This window comes from Phoxinus phoxinus, assembly GCF_949152265.1.
Source record: "Phoxinus phoxinus genome assembly, chromosome: 21".
Classification (NCBI taxonomy): Eukaryota; Metazoa; Chordata; class Actinopteri; order Cypriniformes; family Leuciscidae; genus Phoxinus; species Phoxinus phoxinus.
The window spans coordinates 30,347,900-30,370,399 of NC_136896.1; the positions used below are offsets into that span (position 1 = coordinate 30,347,900).

The following is a 22,500-nucleotide window of genomic DNA, read 5'->3' on the forward strand; positions in this document are numbered from 1 at the left end:
CTCCGCCCACACACTGTTCTGATTGGCTGTGGGTTTTGATAGATTTTTACGCATCTCGCAGTCGCGTTTAGTGTGGACAGACACATTATTTGTCGCTGAAATTTATCGCATCGCGTCTGGTTAGGACACGGTGTTGCTTTTACAGCTACAAAGCTGGAGCACTAAATGATATTCAAAGTCACATGACACGCTTTTAACATTAAATAAAGCACATAAACAGTGCCTGAGATTATCAGTGCCACACTTTGTGTTTGTTGGCCCAGCGCATGGAGTCGTCGCGTGTCGCCGTTGCGGCTGGTTAGCACAAAATCTCTCATTAACATGGAAAAGACGATTTTATCGCGTGTTGCGGCGTCGCGTGTAGTTAGGACACGGTGACAAACTCTTTTCGAGCAAAATAATGTTTAAAATGTAAGTAAATTACCGGTAAGTTGTTTTTAGGATGGAAATGACAAAAAAGTGTCTAATGTAAAATGAAGAGTATACAGTAAGTGTTGCTGGAGCATTTTCATAATGAACGTGAGTGTAAATGTAAAGCAGTGCAAAATATCCTAAAATATTTACTTACTGACTTTAAGTTGCATTTCTTCAAAGTCGTGTTTTAAACAAAAGTAACAGTTTCATCTCATATTCAATAATTTCCCTTCACAACTTTGGTAATAATAAAAACTCACAGGAGATGCAAAAGTGCTCAAGCCGTCAAAACCCCGGATACATAAACCTTCTGTAAAATCATATCAGGAAAGATATAGTGCAAAAGGTTACAAATGAGCCGATGCGTCCTGACAGAAATAGCAGCAAAGACACAATTTCAAATCATATAGTTTTTGAATAAACACTACATTTCAGACAATGCTATATATCATCTTTGGCTCAGGAGAATAGAAGCAGAGGTGGACATACACAACTTCCTTACTTGAGTAAAAGTACAGATACTACTGGTCAAATATTACTCCGGTACAAGTAAAAGTTGTAAAGACCGATGTTTACTTGAGTAAAAGTACAGAAGTACTCATTTTTAAAAGTACTTAAGTATAAAAGTAAATGCCAATGCATTGTTTTATTATTGTTGCATTGTTGCATGATGTTAAACTTACAGTACCGTATGCCTCTGAATCTCTGCCTGCCGATCCTCATATCAATATCACATTTATTTCTAGAACACAGTTCCAGTCGTGGGATTGAATAAGTCACTCAATAACGTCCACAACGGACACACAAACGGCTGTTCCCAGTTGTTTGGCTTTTAGTATGAATATGTTAGCCTTGTTATCTATAAGCTAGTGTGCTCCAAAACAATGACAAAATTCACATTTAGACCAAACCCAACGCTGAAAATTTAAATCATGTTGATGTCAGAATCCAATGTCAGTTTGATGTTAATCTCGAACGTTGCACAGACGTTGTATTGTGGTAGATAATGGGTTGACGTCAGAAACCACCATCAGTCGAGTTCTGGCGTCAACCAGACTTTCATTTACAACCAAACTCATCCCTGACGTTACTACTCTCTACTCAAGGACCTCGACAGCAATGCAGTTAAGTAAAAAGTACAATATTTGTCTTTCAAATCTAGTGAAGTTAAAGTAAAAGTTTCCAGAAAAAATAATACTCAAGTAAAGTACAGATACTCAAAAAGTGTACTTGAGTAAATGTACTTTGTTACTGTCCACCTCTGAATAGAAGTCTCCATATGGTCTCATCTCATTTCTGTTGAGACGTAAAAGTCTTTTTGGTGCAAATATTTAGTGGTAAATAAATGCATGTCAAAGTATGAGAACTATAGCAATAGTAAGGGGGAGTGCGTCTCTATAGCACGCAGTGTGTTTATCGTGCAATTTATACGCGAAAATGAGTTTTTACGTGGATATGATACGCAGTTTTGCGCGTGCATATGACACGCACTTTATTGCGTGATATACACACGCACCCCACACCACTAATCCTACCCAAGCGTATAATACACACGCACCCTACCCCACCCTAAACCCAACCATGTGCTATCCATGCGTATACTATGCACGTAAAAACTCATTTTCGCGTATATATTACACGATAAACACACTGCGTGCTATATAGACGCATTTGGTGTGATCGGGTTGCATTTACAGCAGCATTGATCAAAGTTACTCTGTATGTTCATGTTATTAGAAAAGAAAAAAGTGAGAAATGATGTTTCCCATTGCATTATGTGCTTGCCATAAACACAAAAACACTTTGTTTTCATGTGACACACTGGCATTGTGTGTGTTTGAACACAGTCCTGTTCACACAATAGTGCCAAAAAGTCATTCTGCTGAACAATAGTTTCCACAAGCTCTTACTAAACACCTTTACAAGCTCTTCTGTTCACAGGTGCATGAGAGAGAAACTCTGACTGCATTCCAGACCATATTAAAGCAATATTTACTACTTGTACTTTTATATGACAGAATGGGAAATGATAGGAAGAAACTACAATGCTAACAATACCAAGGTCGTCGTGAGTTTGATTAGAAAATGCATGCACTAAAACAATGCAAACCTTGAATGATGCAATGTAAATCACTTTGCATAAAAGCATCCGTCAAATGTGAAATGCTAAAAACTTTGAAGACTGGACATTTTGGCCAACGTTTCTTTGATAAATCAGACACACAACTATTAGAAAATGATGCTCAGGGTATTTCCGATGCAATGTTTGATTTTAAAGTGCAGAATTATAATGTAAAAGAGTGATTTAAAGATTCTGTGAGTAATATGAGCTTTTCAACCGCATCTTCTCTTCTAAACCAATCAAACGCATGCACTGGAAACATGCAAACCTGGAATGCAATGGAAATCAAGCCTCCGCCGAATGCATGAATGTGAAATGCTCAAAACTTTTGACGAACAATGTTGCAAATTATGTGTTTTCTTTGATCACATTGTTGATTTTCTTTGATATTGCACAAATGCAGACAGCTCCGCTATTAGACAATGAAGCTCAAACCCACAAATTATTTCCTAATGCATGATTTCAAAGTGCAGCATTTTAATATAAAACAGGCATTACTGATCCTGTGAGTGATTCCAGCCACATGCTCTCTCTCCAACACACACAACACAACACAACACAACACTAAACACAACACAACACAACACTAAACACAACACTAAACACAACACTAAACACAACACTAAACACAACACAACACAACACAACACTAAACACAACACAACACAACACAACACTAAACACAACACTAAACACAACACTAAACACAACACTAAACACAACACAACACAACACAACACTAAACACAACACAACACAACACAACACTAAACACAACACTAAACACAACACTAAACACAACACAACACAACACTAAACACAACACAACACTAAATACAACACTAAACACAACACAACACTAAACACAACACAACACTAAACACAACACTAAACACAACACAACACTAAACACAACACAACACAACACTAAACACAACACAACACTAAACACAACACTAAACACAACACAACACTAAACACAACACTAAACACAACACACACAACACAACACAACACAACACTAAACACAACACAACACAACACTAAACACAACACAACACAACACAACACAACACAACACAACACAACACTAAACACTAAACACAACACAACACAACACTAAACACAACACAACACAACACAACACAACACAACACAACACTAAACACAACACAACACAACACTAAACACAACACAACACAACACAACACAACACAACACAACACTAAACACAACACAACACTAAACACAACACAACACAACACAACACTAAACACAACACAACACTAAACACAACACTAAACACACACAACACTAAACACAACACAACACAACACTAAACACAACACAACACAACACTAAACACAACACAACACAACACAACACAACACTAAACACAACACTAAACACAACACAACACAACACAACACTAAACACAACACAACACAACACTAAACACAACACAACACTAAACACAACACAACACAACACTAAACACAACACAACACTAAACACAACACAACACTAAACACAACACAACACAACACTAAACACAACACAACACAACACTAAACACAACACAACACTAAACACAACACAACACTAAACACAACACAACACAACACTAAACACAACACAACACAACACAACACAACACTAAACACAACACAACACAACACTAAACACAACACAACACTAAACACAACACAACACTAAACACAACACAACACTAAACACAACACAACACAACACTAAACACAACACAACACTAAACACAACACAACACTAAACACAACACAACACAACACTAAACACAACACAACACAACACTAAACACAACACAACACTAAACACAACACAACACAACACAACACTAAACACAACACAACACTAAACACAACACAACACTAAACACAACACAACACAACACTAAACACAACACAACACAACACTAAACACAACACAACACTAAACACAACACAACACTAAACACAACACAACACTAAACACAACACAACACAACACAACACTAAACACAACACAACACAACACTAAACACAACACAACACAACACAACACTAAACACAACACAACACAACACTAAACACAACACTAAACACAACACTAAACACAACATAACTGCACTATAAATATCCAGCTCAATTATGCACTAAAGCGTTAGCAAACCTTGAATCCAATGCAAATCACTTTGGATAAAAGCAGAATGCATAATGCATAAATGTGAAATGCTCAAAACCTTGACGACCACTATTGAATATTTTGTCTTTTCTTTAATATTTCATAACCAGCACAGATTATTAAATGATGCTCAGTGCGTGAGAGACGGACTTTAAGTGGTTCAGAGACAGATGAGGATGAGTGTATCAGGAATCTAGCGTAATGGAGGCTTCGCCACTCTAACCAACGTGATAAATGACACTTATTCACAATAAAACAGGACAGGAATATAAATGAAAAGAAGATGTGGCAAGAATTCAGAAAGCGTTTTAAACAGACGATGAAAGGGAGGATAATGTGAAGTTAATCAAAGTAAATAGAGATGAGCACAACTGAGAAGAAGAAACAATTAAACAGAATTAATTGAACGTTTAAAGATGTTCTACAGGAGCGATGGAACGAGTGGAAGGAAGACAGAAGGAGGGAATGATGAACGCAGGCTCAGACCCGGTCCCTGAAGATATATTCCTCTTATTTAGCAAACGCAGACGCAAGTAATGAAAGCAGTTTGTCACGCTGTAGAGATACGCATTATTATAAGAAGTTCAACTACAGTAAAGCTAGACGAGTACACTGAACATCTCAGGCTTAAAAACATGAAATTATTCATCTCTATTGAGGCGACAGCATAATGAAAACATCATTTTACACTAAATACGACACAATAACTACACTGTAAAACATATCCAGTTACATTATGATTAAAAAAACTGATAAGAAGAAGCAAACATTTTTTAAAATATATAATCAGATGTAATGTGTCACACAGGGAGTTTTAGGAATATCCTTTTGACTATATTATGGCAATCTTGAGTATTTACTACTAAAAACAATACATTTTACAGAACTTTACAATAAAATAATATGAAATGCAATTTTAAAACATACAATTTACAAAAATAAGTGTTAACTTAATATATTGCTAGAAAAAATCCTCCAGGGGCTTGAAACACAGAGACTTTCACACGGATATTCTTGCCAGGCAGATCGTTATAATCTGGCTAATTTCATGCAACGGTTCATTTAAAATAGATTTTTAATGAAAAAAAAAAAAAAAAGGTCTGTTTGCAAACTTTAACCTCCTAAACTAAACTAAACTAAACTAAACTAAACTAAACTAAACTAAACTAAACTAAACTAAACTAAACTAAACTAAACTAAACGCATGCATTGAAAATGTAAACCATGCAATCTGACTTACACTGAAAAGTCACTTTGGATAAAAGCATCTGCCAAATGCCTACTGTAGATGTCAAATGCTAAAGACTTTGAAGATCACACGTTTTGGACATTTACAGCTGAAAAAAAAAAAAAAAAAACGTGACAGCATTAAAACATCATTTTACACTAAATGCAACAAAATAAAACTAGAACAAAATAAAAATGTAACTAATATTTTCTAGAAAAAAGTCTATTTTTCAGAGATTTAGATCAGCGAAGTCAGATCGTTCTGATCTATGGAATATATTTCCTGCAATGTTTGATTTCAAAATGCAGTATTTTAATGAAAAACAGCTGTGAGTGTAAACAAAACAAAACAAAACAAAACAAAACAAAACAAAACAAAACAAAACAAAAATTGCATTGGCAAAAAGAAAAGAAGATCTGGCAGCAGATTTAAGTGCCCAAGCAAAGATGAATGAATGGAAACGCTAACGGACAACTTTAAATCGTGAGCTTAGAGAGCCCAAGACTGTCCCAGATCCAGATACTCTTAAGAACAGCTGTTCTGTGATATCTGTCGGGTAGCAAGACATTTAATTCCCCCAAACCCGTTTACAGTGTCATTTTGTCAGATAAATACAAATTCAGCGTTTAGTTCTTTCCTCATATTTAAAATGTAAAAAAAAAAAATTATATATAATTATATATATATATATATATATATATATATATATATATTTTCCTCTTATTTTGATGGTTTAATCTTATTTGTAGGGTCATTAAAACCAAGTTTGCAGGGCTGCTGAATGCTTGAATCTGATTGGTTGATGAACATTCTAAGGTGTTCGGTTATTTTCAGGGAAACTCACGGATAAAGTAGTTCCGGCAGGTTTCGACCGCATTACAGCTCCATATCACTACGCCAAATTATTTCAGTTATTTTAGACGACAACAGCAAAATAACCAAAACCCACAACGACTCTGATCAAGCAAATAAATATAGTAAACAATAGGAATAAAAAAACAACAAATTTTTCCATGTTTTTACAGTATGTAATGATGTACGGAAAGCACAAACTCCCTCTCCTGCACAAACACACACACACACACAGTACAGACACACACTCGCACAGAAACGTGTGGTCAGCGCTGCTCTGATGTTTTTATCAATAAAATAGTTTAACAACTTGAAATCTACATGACATTTCTCACTAGCGAGGAAATACCGGCGCTGTTCTTGAAGCAGATCAACTTACAGTTTCACTATTAGAGACGCTGATGCCGAACACTGCTGAGAGACACAGACTCTCTCTCTCTCTAGTAACTGCATTAATAACTGCATTAATAACTGCATTAATAACTGCATTAATAACTGCACTAATAACTGCATTAATAACTGCTCTAATAACTGCATTCACAACTGCATTCATAACTGCTCTAATAACTGCATTAATAACTGCATTAATAACTGCACTAATAACTGCATTAATAACTGCATTAATAACTGCATTAATAACTGCATTAATAACTGCATTAATAACTGCACTAATAACTGCACTAATAACTGCATTAATAACTGCATTAATAACTGCACTAAATACTGCATTAATAACTGCATTAATAACTGCACTAATAACTGCATTAATAACTGCTCTAATAACTGCATTCATAACTGCATTCATAACTGCTCTAATAACTGCATTAATAACTGCACTAATAACTGCATTAATAACTGCACTAATAACTGCACTAATAACTGCATTAATAACTGCACTAATAACTGCACTAATAACTGCATTAATAACTGCATTAATAACTGCACTAATAACGGCATTAATAACTGCATTAATAACTGCATTAATAACTGCACTAATAACTACATTAATAACTGCATTTATAACTGCACTAATAACTGCATTAATAACTGCATTAATAACTGCACTAATAACTAAATTAATAACTGCATTAATAACTGCATTAATTACTGCACTAATAACTAAATTAATAACTGCATTAATAACTGCATTAATTACTGCACTAATAACTAAATTAATAACTGCACTAATAACTAAATTAATAACTGCATTAATAACTGCATTAATTACTGCACTAATAACTACATTAATAACTGCATTAATAACTGCACTAATAACTGCTATCAGTGTTTCAAGTCTCTGTTACTAACTCTAAAATGACGTTTTGGGATTTGCAACGGAGACGTGGGATGAGATGCGTAAGAAGTCCTACACACACACGAGCGTTTAAAGGACAGACTAATGTCTTGAAAATCATCATCTGAACAATGTTTTTTGAGGTGTGCTAACCGTAAGCTGTATAATTAATAATGCACAGCCGAAGTGTAACGGCATTACCACCTAATTATTCTCTAATAATTCAATGTCAATTATTAATGCACATCACTTTCGGACACTACTGTACATTGAGTTGTGATGGTTAGTTCATCTGTGTGTCGTATAAAGAGATGAAGACTGACTCCTTCCACCTGTGTGTCCACAGTCATCATCTCTGCGCTCGGCTAACTCACACACTCTCTCCCACACGTGTCACACACACTCCACAACCTCCATCTGCTCTATTCTCCCGCTCTCAGGCTTTTGTCCAGGATTCAAGGTTTCCGCTGCGCCTCCTGATGGGTTGGCTCAGTTCTTCTGTATATGTGAGTGGAGAGACTGTATTTTCCTCTCTTCATCTCCAGTCAGTCTGATCTGAAGCGCTTCATCTCTTGTGTGACACACACACACACACACACACTCACACACACACACACACACACACACACACACACACACACACACACACACACACACACACACACACACACACACACACACACACACACACACACACACACACACACACACACCTAAACCTGCCCATCACAGGAAACATTCTGCATTTTTAAATTTTTTATAAAACATTGTTTTTTATGCTTTTTAAGCTATTTGAATTACGAGGACTCATGAAATGTCCTCATAAACCACGTTTAAGTTGTAATACCAGTGTAATACACACCATTATACAGATTTGTGTCCTCATAAATCACATAAACAGGCGCACACACACACACCGCTCACACACTCTCATTAGGAGGATTCGGATAAATCATCACTCACCATCAAACTAATTTGTAGCTTGACCCTTCCACACCCACACAATCCCACAACCCCCGTTATAATATAACAACATATGTGCTGGAAATGAGAATATTGTTCTGGTATAACGTGTGTGTGAGACAGAATGAGGAACGGCAGTGAAATGAAGCAGAGTGTGTGTGGGTCTATGGATACAGTGTTTAATGGCTAATCATCATCAGAGTTAATCACACACACACACACACACACACACACACACACACACACACACACACACACACACACACACACACACACACACACACACACTCGTGTGGATGATCACACACATCTGAGTGATAGTTACAACATCAGACTTCTCCATTACAGCCTGGACACGGACGCAGAATAGATATAGATAGATATAGATAGATATAGATAGAAAGGTTTGCTTTCCTCTACTGTACACATTTCCTTCAGTCTGAGGATTATTATTTCACTTTTGGTGTGAAAGGGTCTTTACATTTGCCCAAAAATATAACTTGTGTTAAAAAAATAACAAGCCCAGCCGGGAAAAAAAGTAACGCAAAAGTAACGTAACGCATTACTTTTCTAAAAAAGTAACTAAGTAACGCAATTAGTTACTTTTTAAGGGAGTAACGCACTATTGTAATGCATTACTTTTAAAAGTAACTCTCCCCAACACTAATCATCAATGTTGAAAACATTTCATATTTTTGTTGAAACTGTGTAAAAAAAATAATAATAAAAATTTGATGAATAGATTTTAAATGAACTTTTGTAGCATGAATTAAAATGATTGACCCCACACTTTTAAACGTCAGTGCTATACAATTTATATAAGGATACTTATCATATGATATTCACTTGATCAGTCAACATCCAATCAGAACTCCCGCTCAGGGTTAAATGACCAGAGCCAATCACACTCTTCAGACTGACCCCGGACCTGCGGTCAATTACGGCAGCCAGAGGAACCAGAACTGAGAAGAGCAATGTGTTTCCAGACCCTCTATCCTGCGGTTCTTATCCACATTAATGCGGCGGAGCCGGAGACATGCATTGATTTTCTATTTTAAAACAACGGGCAAAAAGGAAAAGTACAACAAATGACACAATCTGGTTCTGCCCTTGAGGTCTGGAGCGAGAACAATGTGGTTATGTTCACCGACGGAGAGCCAGCGGTCTTATTAAAGACTCACAATCCCAGAGCAATGCAGTCCGTGTGTGAAAACTGCAGGAACATTCACTCTCGAGAAGCTATACAACACACTCTTCATGCAATACACACTCATTATAGTGAAAATAGGCAGTCATGAGGACAAAGATGAGGCAACAATACTTCAATCTCATTCAGAGATCTGGAATTGTTTGTTGACTGCAAAAAAGGGACATTTTCCCAATGATGTTGAAAATCTAATGCGTAACACTAACAGATTGAAGAAGCAGAAAACTGAGCGTGCATGGTCTGACTATTAACTTTATCTCATTTATAAAGAGTCAATATTATGTTTTTTTCCTCTCTGGATATTACCATTCATGTAGTGTGTGTAATAGTGAATGTAAACGAAGAAATAATCTATTCTGACTGCAACGAGTCGTCAGTAATTCAGTCTCACTTCCAGCTGAACCTGTTTGTGACTCATTTGCATAATGCCAGTCTCTGATTGGCTGAGCAGAGGCTCTTAGCTCCGCCCTCTAACACTGTAGTGTGTCTGAGACTTGTAGCAACAATGACTCTCTAATACACTTCATTCGTTGTGTGACCAGATGAGAGCGTTGACTCTTTCTCCATTACAACACACACACACACACAAAGAGACATGTAACGTGACACCCACACATTCCGTTGAGACTGAAGCACACACACATACCAAGACACCACATGGCCTCAGACAAAGGAAAGGACTTTCACCATAAAGTCACCCTTAAATTGTACCAAATATAGCCATTTGTGTGTTAAGATGTGTTTATAAACCATAGGAAAGCATATAAATGTCCCGGTGTAACCTTAATCAAACTTTAAATGTCTATACTAATGCATAATAATCAAACTTTGTATTCTCATAATCTAACTGATGTGTTTGATGTCTCTGTAATTCTCTAAACCTAACGGAGTCGAATTCTGATAGCAGAATGCAGTAATGTACATTGTTTTACACATGTTATATTTCTGGAGCCGAAAAGTTAAGCCACACACTGTTGCATTTCAAGCCAGAAGGACGTTCCCAGCAAACAAAGGAGAACTCTCCCGCGTGTGAATCTCGGCACATGATTGGTCCTTCCCGAAAAACGGGGCGGAGAAAGTATTCCCCTCAAAAGCTGGAACAAAGCTCCTCCTTACTCTCTTGCTCTGCGCTTCCTGCCTTCATCACTGCTCATCATGTGACGTCTCCGATCTAAACTCCCTCACGGAGTTCCCTGCTTTTATTTCCTTTATAAAGTTTCTTTTGTGCCATTTTCAAATTCTCCTTTGGTCGTTTCCACCTACGAGTCGAACGAACGGAGCCTGAATTCCTTCAGCAACTTCACTTTCAACCAGCCTTCAAAGCTCCCGCGGAAACGTGCTCTGGCAACGAGCACGCGCCCGGCTCCGAAACGACACGAGAGAACGCGCCTCAGACACGAGAACGCGCGCTCCCCTCAGATCCAGACATGCGCACACACGACCTTTTGCAAGTATCCACTCTAACGAGTTTTTAATGTTTTAAGGTTCGATGCATTTTGGTTGGCTCTCAAAGGTCTGTGATTTCGTTATTCTATGATGTTTGCTGTTCTATGGTCACACGTGACCATTCTCTCTTTCTCTATCTCTCTACAATCTCAGCGCGTGCTACGGCGCGCGCCCCTCCCCAACTCTCTATAACTCTCCTTCTCTCATCATCTGTTACCCGTTTTGTCTTGTCTGTTTAATGTAAGTAACTGTACATAGACGTATAAAACCTATAATCACTATGTGTATTCCGTTATATTCTGTAGTTTGCATTTATTAAAACAATATATTCAACTGTTTCTGTGAAAGTGCTTGTAAAAATACGAGTCAATGAGGTTTACGAACTAAGAGCTACCGCGCTATTAACTACATTAAGTAGTTTAATTTTATAAACCCCGGAAAATTAATGTTCACGACCAGAAGGTTAATATTTCTTGGAGTTTATAATAAGGGATAACTTTGTTGAGAGATTGATGGGTTGATCTTTGATGGTTTTGCAGGACAAACACCTCTTTGATCATTACATGGATTTCCCTTAAAGGTTATCTCATACTCAAAGTTAAATTAGATTATTGATATATGAATGAGGAATTATAAGACGTTGTGATCGATTATTCATATATTCATATAATCTATACATTTTCAATTTCGATAATTTAATGTAACTGTAATATGCAAATATTAATCATATTCATGATTAGTTATTAAAATTCCCTATAGATCATTTGAGTTAATTCATACGGACCAAAAGTCCGAGGCATAAACGCTACAGACTGGAAGAGTTTGGTTCGTGTTATTCATGTGGAGAAGACGCTGTTTTCCACTGTGATGAGATTGATACGGTAAAACCCACGCCATCGTCACTGTTCGTATCACTGTGATCAAGAGCTGAGATTCAGATATGATAATGAGCGTTTGCTTTCTGACCAATCAGAACAGAGCAGCTCTCAGAGGGGCGGGGTATAGAGAGACTGAATCCTTGATCGAAGCGTTTCGGACACTGAGAGAAAAGAGCTGACGCTGCAGTGTGTGTTATGAGGAAAGTAAAGTGTTTTTGACCTTGGATGCATGTAAATCTGTAGCATGAGACTCTGAATCAACATTAGGAAACGTTAAAATAGCATAATAGGGCACTTTAATATATAATGAACTACAACAAGTAGAAAAAATTATATTTATAATTTATAAGTTTATGGTCTGTGAATGTGTAACCAAGTGAGTTCATCTAAACTCAAATGACTAATAAAACATGACAGCGCAGAGAAAACAGTCGAGATGAACATGAACATGCTTTCTCTGACAAGCGTTTAATTCCGTCTGTCGGCGTCAGGAGCGCGAAATCATTTAATCTGTCAACACTTGTGTCATCCACTACTAAAATCATATAATGCTGTCAGCGATGGAGCCGACACACACACACACACACACACACACACACACACACACACTACTAAAATCATTTAATGCTGTCAGCGATGGAGCCGACACACACACACACACACACTACTAAAATCATTTAAAGGCAGCTTGCAGTCAGCAATGGAACCGAAACACACACACACACACACACACACACACACACACACACACACACACACACACACACACACACACACACACTACTAAAATCATTTAAAGGCAGCTTGCAGTCAGCAATGGAACGAAAACACACACACACACACACACACACACGTCATCCACTACTAAAATCATTTAAAGGCAGCTTGCAGTCAGCGATGGAGCCGAAACACACACACACACACACACACACACACACACACCAACACCACACACGCACACACACACACCAACACCACACACGCGCACACGTGCACACACGCACACGCACACACACACACACACACACACGTCATCCACTACTACAATCATTTAAAGGCAATTTGCAGTCAGCGATGGAGCCGAAACGCACACACACACACACACACACGCACACACACACGCACACACACACGCACACACACACACACACACACACGCACACACACACGCACACACACACACACACACGCACACACACACACACACGCACACACACACGCACACACACACGCACACACACACACACACACACGCACACACACACACACACGCACACACACACACGCACACACACACGCACACACACACACACACACACCAACACCACACACACACACACACACGCACACACACACACACACACACCAACACCACACACACACACACACACACACACACACACACCACACACCAACACCACACACACACACACACACACACACCACACACACACACACCACACACACACACACCACACACACACCTGACCGTGACGGTGACGTTATCTGACTCATTATACAGAAGACTGACAGTTTCAAATCACATTCAGAACATCGAGATTTGCATGTTAAATAACAACTAAATCTACACAGAGATCAGTCCATCGAGAGAGAACGGTTTGTTCTTCTCTATATCGGGAACATCACGCTGTGAACAGGCGATCAGAAGCCCGATGCTGAACAGAGAAGGCTGGGGTGTGTGATCATACGGTTGGAAACGGATGAACCTTCAGAACTGATTATAACCCAAACCTCGGAGATCTCGACGGCGCTCAGAGAAGCAGTGCTGCATGCAAACATCTCTCTCATGCGATGTGGTGCCATCATGACCACGCTTCCTGAGAGTGATTAGTCACATGACATTTACGGTGCAGGTGATTGTCAATGTCAATGTCAATGTTATTTATATAGCACTACTAACCACAACACCAGTTGACCAGTGTGCTTTACATCAAATACAAAAGATAAAATAAAAACACCATACAAATACAATACATTTCATCCTTAGCCATATGCCAAATCAAACAGATTAGCCTAGATTTAAAAACAGGCACGGAAGGAGCTAATCTAATATTAAAAGGTAACGCATTCCACAGTTTTGGAGCAGCAATTGAAAACGCGCGGTCAACCCTACTTTTCAACTTTGATTTCGGTCTACATAATAGTCTCTGTTTTGACGACCGGAGAGACGTAACTTGAGGATGTTCTGCCAGTAGCTCCGAGAGGGGGCCAAACCATTTAAGGATTTGAAGACTAAAAGAAGAATTTTTAAATCGACCCGGTATCGTACAGGCAACCAGTGCAAATGACGTAGCACTGGAGAAATGTGGTCCCATTTTCTAGAACCTGTTAGAAGTCTTGCCGCCGCATTTTGTACTATCTGTAACCGGGATAAAGCTGATTGGCTGATCCCATAATACAGTGAGTTGCAATAGTCTAGCCTCGATGTTAAGAATGCATGAATTAGTCTTTCAAAGTTATTAAAGGATAAAATTGGCTTTACTCTGGCTAAAAGACGGAGCTGGAAAAAACAGGATTTGACCACTAAGCTCGATCATCTGCTTGTCAAATTTCAGACCATCATCAAAAACGACACCCAAGTTCTTTACCCAAGATTTTGCAGAAAGAGTTAAATTACCTAGGGTTATTTGACTAAGAGAATTTGATGAGCCAAACACTATAATTTCAGTCTTATTTTCATTAAAATTTAAACAATTTAGAGATAACCAAGCTTTCACATCAGATAAGCAGGACCTCATTTTTTCCAGTCCATCACAATTTGATTTGGCTCAGATCCCTCAGTGGTTTCCATGAGGAAAAATTTGATATTGTGATACGTTATTTTTTAATAGCACCACAAAGACACGATGTTCATCTGAAAAATCCAGAACTGAAAAAGCATATCAAGAAAATTGCAAGAAAAAAACAGTCGAAAAACAGATTAACCAGTATATCCTTTCCTAGAAGTTTACAGACATTTCCTTCAATGCAATGCAATGATAATTCAAAATAAGAAAATTCCTGTAAAGTTATGGACTTTTCTTACAGACATGTTGAAGTTCTTCTGAGTTGAACACCTTGTGTAACAACATCCATGGGATGTCACACACTTGTGCATCTGGATGTGATAAGGTGGTAAGGTCTCATAAATATTTGATTATTTCAACACAACTTTCCTAGTGTGAGAGTGTGTGTGTGTTCTTCAGATGGACACTTCTAAGGGCGTCAGAACTCCAGTCTTCTTTAATCCTGAACCGCTGAGAAGTGCTGGTTCTGCTCACAGGAATGAAACGGGTGAAAAGTGTGTTTCCCTGCATATCATTTCACGAGCGCTGAATCAGAATATAACATCTGGAGCGGCTGGATTCACTGTTCTGTGTCACGGCGCTAGAAAACAGCCAGGTTTGCCTGGTTAGCAGCCTGGTAGCAACTAGTGAACGCGAGTGAGCGAGCAAATAAATCAATTAATAAATAAACAAACACATAAATAAATAAACAAATGCATAAATAAACAAATGCATAAATAAAACAAATGAAAAAAAAAAAAAAAAAACGCATAAATAAATAAAAATGCATAAATAAAAAAATGCATAAATAAAAAACAAACAAACGCATACATAAAAAAATGCATAAATAAAAAAATGCATAAATAAAAAAAATGCATAAATAAAAAACAAACAAATGCATAAATTAAAAAAATGCATAAATAAATAAAAACTCTTTTGTTTGTTTCTTTGTTCTCTCTCGGTAGCTTCACCTCTCCAGTTTCATGTGATATTAGCTGCTTTTTTATCCTCTAGGCTTTCCTAACTTTTCTTTTTTTTAATTTATTCTAACTACATTTTTATGTAGGACTTCCCTTTATGTTGCATTTGGGTCATAACAATTAGATAGACACATAAAACATGCAAATGCAGTTCTTTCCCCAGTGAATCTGAGACTGGATGTGTTCGCTTTCAGACTCCATTATTATTACTGCTGTTTAATCTCCCACAACAGCACAGTGAGAGGACGGGAAGTACAAGTAAGAATAACTTAAATGTTGTTAGTAATATTTCAAGATTAACACTTACTGGACTGAAGCCACTGAAGTTTATCTCTCAATCATCATTGCATTGCATTGCATTATGTGTTTTAAAACTACACAGCTTTGATCATAAAACTAAGCATTTATCATCTTACTAAGACATTATTGGCAGATATTGATATTTATGTGCATTTTGTGTCAGTATCTGCTTTACTGTTATACAGATCTCATTGATTTGCATTAAAGCATCACGTTTTGTCCGTATAAATATCAGTATCTGCAGTAAATTGCATATTTTTCCTCAGTTTGAGTCTCTGAATGAAATTGAGCAGTTTTTCCTCCATATTCTCACTATATGAGCCATAAAAGTCTGATGTATCAAATATGATCCACAAGAAAAACATGCAAACTTTATCATTATTTTAAGGTTTTGTCTAAAGGCTCAAGTTCCATGTAAAAAGAGGGCGTGTGCATAAGACTGACATGACACCTTCATAATCATGATAATGACACATGTCATAAATATGAAGGAGGTTTTATGCATGTTTATGACAACTGTCATTAAGTGTCATTCCCTTAATTATTACATTTTTAATGCAAATATGACATTGTTTGAGATGTCTTTGTAATGACAACTTGACATAAACCAATACATCATAACCTGTCAGTGTCTTGGTAATGTCAACTTGACAATAGCATGACAACATAAATTGTCATAAATATGTCTTAAACATGACATAGCAGATTCATTATCAAACTTAAGCAACTTAGCTTTATGGGTTAACATTACAATATTTTTCATTTTAATGACAAATTCAATGTGTACCACTGTAGCTGAGGTCCAGAAAAGTATACAGTTATAATGTCTCATGACAGTTTAATGTAATGTTAACCCATAAAGCTTAGTGCGTTTTTAATAATTTTCAGACATATTTATGACAGGTTATGTTGTCTTGGTAATGTCAAATTGTCATGACAAAGACACTGACAGGTTATGATGTATTGGTTTATGTCAAGTTGTCATAACAAAGACATCTCAAACAATGTCATATTTGATTTATAATTTTCATAATTGAGGGAATGACACTTAATGACAGTTGTCATAAACATGCATAAAACCTCCTTCATATTCATGACACGTGTCATTATCATGATTATGAAGGTGTCATGTCAGTCTTATGCACACCCCTTCAAGTAAAGTGTTACCGAAGATATTTCTGACTATTATTTCATGACAAGCTTTACAGGGTTAATACTGAATAAAGAAGTAAAAGCTCCCTCTATAAAGAATGAAGCGCAGCGACTGTCTCTATTGGTTTCTCTAAAAGCCTCTCATGAAAAATGCATTGACTGACCAAGACACAACGTTGCGCTCGGCCTGACCGGCTCTCGGGAGTCTGCAGGACACTGATCTCATTATTATTCATCATGAATGTGTGTGTGAGTTCAAATCATTGACCAAGTAATGGGTCCTTCAAAATATTACAGAAGTGACTAACATCACCATCACGGTTTGCACACTTCTACATCCCCCTCAAGCTTTTAATATGCAAAGTTTTCACTGGATGTGAAGGAATAAAACCAGGCGATGTCTTCCTAAAGCTTGAAAATGAGTTTAAAAGGCAGTTTGTGCAACATTACACTCATTCACAGTACATGAAAAGTTTGCACAAATGTGACACAAAACCAGTCACATGGGTCAATTTTTTGAAATTGAGATGTATACATAATCTGAAAGCTGAATAAATAATCTCTCCATTGATGTGTGGTTTGTTAGGATAGGACAATATTTGGCCGAGACACAACTATTGAAAATCTGGAATCTGAGGAGCAAAAAAATGTAAACATTGAGAAAATCTCCTTTAAAGTTGTGCATTTATGTTCACGATTGTGCTGCACTCACTCACAAAAATACATGTTTTATATATTTACAGTAGGACATTTACTAAATATCTTCATGAACATGATCTTAATATCCTCATGATTTTTGGCATAAAAGAGAAATCCATGATTTTGACCCAATATTGTTGGCTATTATGACTGGTTTTGTGGTCCAGGGTCACACATGCATCATGGTAGTGATGATGAGGAGCATTAAAGGATAATTCCGGTATTTAACACCTTGAGTCTATATTGTAGTTTGTTTTGGATGAACAAGAGTGGTGGACAACATTTTTTTGACAATGGTTCCTCTCTCGAGTTTTTGACTATAATAGAATTGGCCATGGACCCATTTAACATTGGAGTCAATGTGCATGTCCGAAAATGTCATTAAAACAGCCAATAATGTTCGTTTACAAAACTGTGCAACTCACCGAGTGGTTAGTGGTGTTCGTTGATGATTATAAACAATATATCGTCGCAATATATGATTCCAATCCGTTTATTTTGCTATAGTGAAGGACTCAGTCCTTCAACAGAATTCAATTGTATTTTACAAAATGACGAATAAAACACGACAGAAACTGTATTTCGCAACACTTTTTGTTTCTGGAACATCAACTAACACCACTAATCACTCGGTGAGTTTAACAGTTTTGTAAACGAACATTATTGGCTGTTTTAATGACATTTTCGGACATGCCCATTGACTCCAATGTTAAATGGGTCCATGGCCAATTCTTTTATAGTCAAAAACTCGAGAGAGGAACCATTGTCAAAAAAATGTTGTCCACCACTCTTGTTCATCCAAAACAAACTACAATATAGACTCAAGGTGTTAAATACCGGAATTATCCTTTAAGCCTGTTGTATGCTTCTGCGTCAACTCCACGCCGTAGCTACGCCGTCACTCCTACGGCGTCGTGGCCGTTTTATGGTTCTGCGTCGGGTTGTGTTGCATTTCACCGCGAGAACGCTAGGGGGCGGTATCACAGCCCTTGTGGTCTGCGTCGCCTCGACGCGTAGTTACAATTTTTTGGAGGTGCACGTCGAGCTACGGCGGAGGGGGCGGAGAGGGGTTCGCGTCGACGCAGAAGGGTCTGCGGGTGTACGCCGTCGATTCGCCGCAGAAGCATAAAACAGGCTTTAGATGCCCTTTGACCTCCTGCTAAAAGGGTCAGCGCTGATGTCGGTCGGGTCACTGAAATCTGAAGTCATTGATGTACAGCAGAGACCCGAGACTTCAGGATAAATGAGATAACACTAAACACATGCTAAAGTAATGTTTGATTCCAGTGGGAATTGTGTGGTCTTTCATTTCATCACTGAAGTCGTATCCATATAGGAATGAAAAGATGTAGCATGAGATCTTCGGCTCAAGGCTGTGAGAGAGTGGAAGTGTGTGTTCAAAGGGACAGTAATGGTTGGAAATAACGGACATAATGCCGACATACTTCATCCTCAAAGAGTCAGGCTCTTTCTGACGCCTGATGGAGTGAAAACGGCTGGAAAGTGTGTCATTATCTGCCATATACTGCAATTACTGAGCAAATATAGAGGACATTCACACAAGCATGCGTGCACACATGAAAAACTGGAAAAATTAGAATATTGTGAAAATATTTTCATAAGCTGTAAGCCATAATCATCAAAATTATAACAAATAAAGGCTTGCAATATCTCACTTTGCATGTAATGAGTCTATATAATATATTAGTTTCACCTTTTAAGTTGAATTACTGAAATAAATGAACTTTTGCACCATATTCTCATTTTTCCAGTTTCACCTGTATGTTTACAAGCTCTGGTTTTTGATATTTATTGTTATGATTATAGTTTAGTTTGATGCAGTCGGATGTAAATTTCTATATGTTTAAGGTTCTGTTAATTTTGTTTCTGTACATCATTTTTTTAATATAATTTTGTGAAAATTGTATGTAGTTTAGGTGGAAAAAAAGTTTCTTCAGTGTTTTGTTTTGCAGTACAAATATCTAAACATTCTTAAATCAAGATACATTAAGTGGGTTTATACTTAAAGGATAATTCCGGTATTTAACACCTTGAGTCTATATTGTAGTTTGTTTTGGATGAACAAGAGTGGTGGACAACATTTTTTTGACAATGGTTCCTCTCTCGAGTTTTTGACTATAATAGAATTGGCCATGGACCCATTTAACATTGGAGTCAATGGGCATGTCCGAAAATGTCATTAAAACAGCCAATAATGTTCGTTTACAAAACTGTTAAACTCACCGAGTGATTAGTGGTGTTCGTTGATGTTCCAGAAACAAAAAGTGTTGCGAAATACAGTTTCTGTCGTGTTTTATTTGTCATTTTGTAAGTTACACGGTTGTGAAGTGTCTGAAAAAATAGTTCCACTATAGCAAAATAAACGGATTGGAATCATATATTGCGACGATATATTGTTTATAATCATCAACGAACACCACTAACCACTCGGTGAGTTTAACAGTTTTGTAAACGAACATTATTGGCTGTTTTAATGACATTTTCGGACATGCACATTGACTCCAATGTTAAATGGGTCCATGGCCAATTCTATTATAGTCAAAAACTCGAGAGAGGAACCATTGTCAAAAAAATGTTGTCCACCACTCTTGTTCATCCAAAACAAACTACAATATAGACTCAAGGTGTTAAATACCGGAATTATCCTTTAAAACAAGAAAGAAAAAAGAGATATCTTCCAGTGCGGTCAGAACAACAAAACAAAAAATCGAAGGGAAACCTTTTTTTTCTGACTCAATTGCAGATATACTATATAGCCATATATATATATGTCATGATTCTGCCCTCGTGTCCTTGATTTTTCTCTTGTCTTGAGGCAGGATCATGACAGACCCATGTTTTGTGTGCAAGCACATGGCCTTGTGTTTGGCCTGTGTGCTTGCGTTGTCTCGTCACTTAACCCCGCCCCCTTGTTATCCTCGTCTTGTCATTATTACCTAGTCAGTGTCACCTGTTCCCCTCGTTAATTTCTCCCTTTTTAATCCCCATGTGTTTGCTGTCCTGTGCCGGTTCATTGTCAATCATTGCGTGTTCATCTCTGTGATAGTCCTGTGAGTACTTTGTCTGTATCCTGTTTAATGAGAATTGTGAGTTTGTGTTGCTGTTTGTTAGTCTAGTTATCAGTCAAGTCATCCCAATTCTACCCCTTACCCCTTCACTTACCCCTTCCCCTCTGTTTTGCGCGTGCACGTGGAGGGGTAGGGCTGTCTCGATTCTCTTTTGGTTGGAGGGGAAGGGCTAGGGGGAAGGACCAGATAGCCCTTCAAACGAAGATTTTTCGGGACCACACTTCAAACGAAGGGGTATGAGAAGTGTCACTGCATACACCGGCTACAGACGCAAAATGGCTGCCCAAGCAAAAAATTAGACCATAAATGTAAGAATTGTTGACTTTAATAAGTATTTTAATGACAAATAATGATTTGCTTTATGTTACATTCAATCTTGTGTTCATATTTACGGTCAGTTCCTTCAAAGAAACGTTTGTAAAAAAATCTCTTCTCCCCCGAACAAAGCACACAAGCTATTAGTACGTTCAAGTCATCTCGTAAAGATCGTATTTATGAGCTGAACGCACATGAACGCCACACAATGTGGTATTTCACACAGTTTCACACAGTAAATAAATAAATAGGACAAAACATAGGTCTGTACCTCCAACGTGTTATTACAACACCACAGAAAACAAGTCCTGTGCATCTTGGAAGTTTGTGATAAACATCGGCGCATCTCCTGTGACGTAGGCGACGACGTATAATGACGTGTAACGGTGTAGTAGTGGTGTCCCATTTCTTAGGGGAATATTTTCACCCCTACGCCTTGCCACTCTGTTACAAGGGTCAAGGGGAAGGGGAAGGCGAAGGGTTAGGGGTAGACGAAGGGGAAAGGGTTAGAATTGGGATTGGGCCTTAGTGTAGTTTGTCTTTGCTTTTGCCCTCCAGTCCTGTTTTGCCCCCTCGT

The 22,500-nt window shown here is 37.7% G+C and overlaps 1 protein-coding gene across 1 annotated transcript in view; it reads right to left on the reverse strand.

Annotated features, from left to right (window-relative positions):
- The window catches only part of rab26 (RAB26, member RAS oncogene family), a 95,593-nt gene that overhangs the window by 9,415 nt on the left and 63,678 nt on the right, over positions 1 to 22,500 (reverse strand). The window lies entirely within an intron of this gene.